Genomic DNA, 5465 nt, shown 5'->3' on the forward strand with positions numbered 1-5465 from the left:
TAGGGAAAAAATAGAAAAAAAAAATCTGAAAGACGGGCCTTAAATAACATGCATACATGAATTGCGACGGAAAACTTGGTAATATACCAATATAATCGGGTACATTGAAAAGCACTACAAGTGTTGTGTGGCCCGAGAAATGATGAGAACACAAATTGTCATGCAATAGGTGAGCGGGAAACGGCGTAGTAATTTAAATTGATTCAACAACATTATTTTTACATCGTTGACTATGCCGAAATGAACCATGTGAGAAGGATTGCTCTTAATCCTCGGGACTCTGACTGAACTATTGATATTAATTACTGAACATGAAATCCATAGAAGCTTTTATTTACGAAGGGCATTTATTGAAAATAAAAAAGGTGAGAGATTCATACACAATGGAAATGTATTCTTAATTTTCACCACATAAAAGTTGAATTTATCCACGCATAAATTGGAAGCATGTTAAATGTAATCATTGGTTTGTTCTCTAACATCTTGCTATATTCTTTAGCCCCGGTAACTAAGGTGGTATTCAAGTTTCCAAACAGAGTATGTAAATGGGGGAATTTCCCGGTTGAAGTTCATCTGTTTGCCAATTGCACATTACAGAGTTGACATCAGATTATTGAATATATTTGTAAAAGTTTGCTCAATGAGAGAAACATTCCAGACAGCTTCCGTCTATAATCATTATATGCATGGCAGAGGCTAAAAAACTTCAGCGGTTCTATATGCAGCGTTTAAATGCGGCACGATCAAAAATTTCACAAAGGATTCCACTTATTTTTACATAAAGGTACTGTAACAGCAGGTATTATTTTCCCTTCACGTCGACAACATTTTATACTCTCGGCAATCTTATAGGGTTAATTTATTTATTTTATATTTGAATTTCATATTCAACATAGGCGCAACAGCCACCAGTCGACATTGACGGCGCTTGCGCCCAAAGCTATCGATTAGCTGCCACGCAACAGGCTGCTTAGGGCCCCGCAGGACACTCTTGCCCCGGCAGTACACACGTGTACATTATATTTTCTTGTGGTTTTTCTTTTCATTGTATCGAGTCTTTTTCGTATTGTTTCATTGTGTTAATTATTGTGCGGAAAGAGTCGATTCCCGAGGTGGTTATTTCTAAATATATTTTGTGAATTGGCGACATAGAACGTGAGTAATTTTATTGCATATTCCTGCCTATATTTCTCCTTTCTCTCTCTCTGTCGAATTTATTACTTTCTGGGTCTTCCAACTTTCACTCCCTGAGCCGAGTCATCGTTGTTAATTATCGATAAATTAACTGGCGCCCAATTAATAATTTATTTGTTGTCGAATAATATAAATAATTGTCGAAAGGATTCTCCAGAGCCCTGACATCCCTTGACCCAGGCCGCGTCAGGTGAAGGCCTTCTGTCGTTGCATTTTTCTTGTCTAATTTCAATTATTTTCTTATCGAATTTATTTATTTAATCGAGTATTTATTATCTAAATAAAAAGGCCTGTCTCAGTACAAAGGTTCATATTGAAGACGGACTCAATCGCATCGGTAGTTTCGGAGATATTCAACTTTTTCTGAAAATCTATTCTGTGGAATATCTTCAAAACTTCACAACCGATTTCACTTTTTTTTCTCAAAATATTCGTTTCGAGATCCTCTACCTAGATCAATCAAAACATATATACTCGTTCATACAAAGTGTTCGAGCTATTCCCCTTTTTCTGTTTTTTCATTAGAATCCTTATTTTTCATTCTTGTGCGCACGATAACTTGAAACAAAAAGAAGATAGCAAGTTGAAATTTCGTACGATTAAATCTTTCATAATACTAAAGGTCCGTATTTTGAATGGGGGTCATCGGCTCAGTGATTTAGAAGATATTAATTTTTTTGTATAAAACCTTTTTATCAAAAGGTTAAATATCCTGAACACCTTACAGAGTGTAGATGCCTATCCCATGGACTGGGGGTGACCGAAAAAATAGACCGAAAAAAAAATTTGCTTTGTGCATATTTTATAAGAAAATGGGATATTAGTTGAAAATCATCGAGATAATCAGCAATACCAGATTCAGAAAATTATGAATAGGCCCACTCATCAAGCAATCTCGAATCCAGCAATCTAATATCTAATTTTCAAGGTTAAATTTCTTCAATATCAAGTGTTAGTTAATAATTTTCACATAGAAATAGAATTAATGTTGTGGCGTATGTATGCCTGTCGTAGAAACAGGGAAGCGGTACGGATCCATTCGGAAGCTTACTACCAATGGAATTGGTAGAAATAAAAGAAAGAAAAGGACTTGTTGAATATTAGCGCCAAAAATAGAACACTGCGATATCGATTATCGACAGATAAACTACTTTATCATAAGAAAGACTTTCACCAATTAACCTCACTTCTCTGTTTATCTGTCACACTGCATAAACACAAAAATTGTTGTTTCAAAATTATTCGCTTAAATGATTATCATCCTCGATGTATGAAGCTCGAATATTATCTAGTAATTAAAGTTAATCATTCATTAAACTAACTGAGTCATTATTTACTGGCCTGGACGTCTGGAATATTATTAATACTAAATTCTATCAAAAGGTTATGGGCCCAGCGTCCAACCACGAGGCCATAAATTGGAAATATCAGTTATAAACAAAATATTGGTCAGTTTGAAAACTGAAATATGACAGAAGGACACTCAAATTATATGCAGCGATTTAATGGCGAGCACTTTCATCTCTGGAAGCGACAAATAGAGATTTTTGCAAAGAATAACAAATTAATGAAATAATAGGATCTACTCCGAAGCCAGAATCAGATTCCGAATCATGGGAAGAAAAAGATTCCCAAGCACCGGCATTCCTCATGAAAGGTTTGGAGTTAACACAATTGAAACATTTGGGTGACTGTGACACAGCAGCTAAAACGTGGAGCAGGTTAAGCTCTGTACATGCAGAAAAGAGTGATCAAGCGCTGCAGGTATTATTGGAACAATCTATTAATTGCAAAATGGTTGTTGAACTTAAAAGGGTAGTTGATCATACGGCTAATATAACTCAGGTAGCACAGCAATTGAAAGATGTTGGTATGGTGATGGATGACCCAATGATAATAGCTAAAATTCTTGCTGATCTGCCGCAGGTTTTCGATTCGGTGCCTACATCATGGTACTCAATTCCCAAAAAGGAGCAGTCTGTGGAGAGGTTGACAATAAATTTGGCCAATGAAGTATTAGTTATGAAATCTAGAGATGGAAAAACTTTTGAATTACACGAGGAGAAAGCGTTCTTCAGCAAGGGTAGCGGTGCTAGCAGTAAAAGGAAGCCTGACTCATGCAATTAATGTCAGAAGCCAGGGCATTGGACTCAAGAGTGCAGAAGTCGAATTAATGATGAGAAAAAAATCAGGAGGGCCACAAAATTCAGGCAGATTTAGCGGTTATCACAGTAATGAAGGACATAGTCGAAATTACGGGCAAGGTCGACGACCTGATTATGGATGAAATCGGTATGGGCAAGGTCATGGATACATGGCTGAAGGCAATAGTGATCAAGGTCAACAGAAACGGAGAAGTCAGAGTCAACCTCAATTTAACCAATGGGATTTTAATAATCAATACTCATATCAGTCATCCATGTTTTGTGTTGAAACTGAAGCTGAATGTTTCACTATGGAGGGAGAGGCCGATTTGTGGCTTGCTGATTCAGCAGCAACACAGCACATGTCTTTTCGTGAGGATTGGTTTCAAAATCTAGTATTTTATCCAGAAAAATCATACAGGGCACGAATGGGTAATGGAGATATTCTTTATGCGAAAGGACGAGGGGATATTATTCTTAAGATTGTCAATGGCCCTCATGGAGAAGTAGAGTATCTCATAAATAATGTTTTATTGGTTCCGAATATGAGAAAGAACTTAATGTCAGTGAACAAATGAGCATCCAAGGGTATAGATGTCATTTTTAGAGCCGGAGGACAGACTGTGAATTTCGTTCAGAGAGATGAAATTTTAGTTACTGGAGAAATTTATGGAAGTGGTCTGTATGTTTTGCAGTTTCAGACTATTCTAAATTCAGGAGAAAATATCGTATCCACCATCGCACCAATACTCAAAATTTAGCATGAGAGACTTGGTCATCCCAGTTATGCAACATTGAAGGAGATGGTACGAGATCAACGGTGAACAATCTCAAGGTTAGCGGAGCTCTGATGGGAGATAATTTTTGTGAGGGGTGTGTGCTTGGGAAGCAGCACAGATTATCATTTCCAAAGACACCACGTCGTGCATCAGTACCAGGAGAATTATTTCATACCGACTTGAGTGATAAATCAAGTCAGTCGTCAATAGGAGGTGCCAATTATTTCTTTCTTCTGAAAGATGATCACTCAAGGTATTGTTACGTATATTTTATTAAGGAAAAGTCTGATATACCTGGAGTCTTCAAGTCTTTTCTAGCCGATGTTCAGGTAGATGGACACACAATTAAACGAATTCGCAGCGATTGCGGGTTGGAATTTTGTAATAAAGAAATTGAGAAGATTTGTAGGGCCAATTTAATTAAACAGGAGTTATCAACACCAAGAGCTCCAGAGCAGAATGGCTTCATAGAAAGACAGAACAAGACAATAGTGGAGTCAGCAAAATCGATGCTACACGCTAGGAAACTACCTTTATATCTTTGGGGAGAAGCAACAAGAACTGCAGTTTATATGAAAAATCGAACTGCATCAAGGACACTGAATGGAGCTCCACCGTTTGAAAAATGGTTTGGAGAGAAACCCAACCTTCAGCATCTGAGAGTTTTTGGATGTACTGCTTATGCGCATGTTCCAAAGGACTTCAGAACCAAGTGGGTGCCAAATTTAATGAAAATGATTATGATTGGATACGCTGATGGAGGAAAAGGGTATCGATTATTTGATCCAGATCAACGGAAGTGTTTTTATTCGTCGAGATGTTGAGTTCTTCGAGAAGGAGCCAGACAGAATTCAGATTGAGATCGATCAGATGCCAAAGGATGAAGATAATGGAGAACAGGGAGATGAAGTTTTCAGTGAGAGTAAAGAAAATGAAGAGAGTCCAAAATCTAAAAGAGTTGATCCTCGTCTACCCATACCACGTGATCCGTATCCATTGAGGCAAAGGAACAAAACCAACAGTGTAGATGATGAAAATATGTATGCTGAAGCTTTGTTATGAGAAATTATATTATTAACAGTGGATGATACCAAGGACGATCCAAATTCAATATAGTGGATGAAAGCAGTTCAAGAGGTGCTTGATTCCCTCAAGGAAAATAACACTTGGGAACTAGGGAACAGACCTGAAAACGCAAATATTGTTGGAAATCGATGGGTTTTTCGAACACAATACAAAGCAGATGGATCGATTGACAAGTTCAAGGCCAGGTTAGTGGCTAAAGGTTACTCTCAACAGTATGGAGTGGATTTTGCTGAGACGTATGTTCCAGTTGTAAGAGCAGACA

Source organism: Diachasma alloeum, unplaced genomic scaffold, assembly GCF_001412515.2.
Source record: "Diachasma alloeum isolate Michigan unplaced genomic scaffold, Dall2.0 Dall_scaffold_00922, whole genome shotgun sequence".
In the NCBI taxonomy this organism is placed as follows: domain Eukaryota; kingdom Metazoa; phylum Arthropoda; class Insecta; order Hymenoptera; family Braconidae; genus Diachasma; species Diachasma alloeum.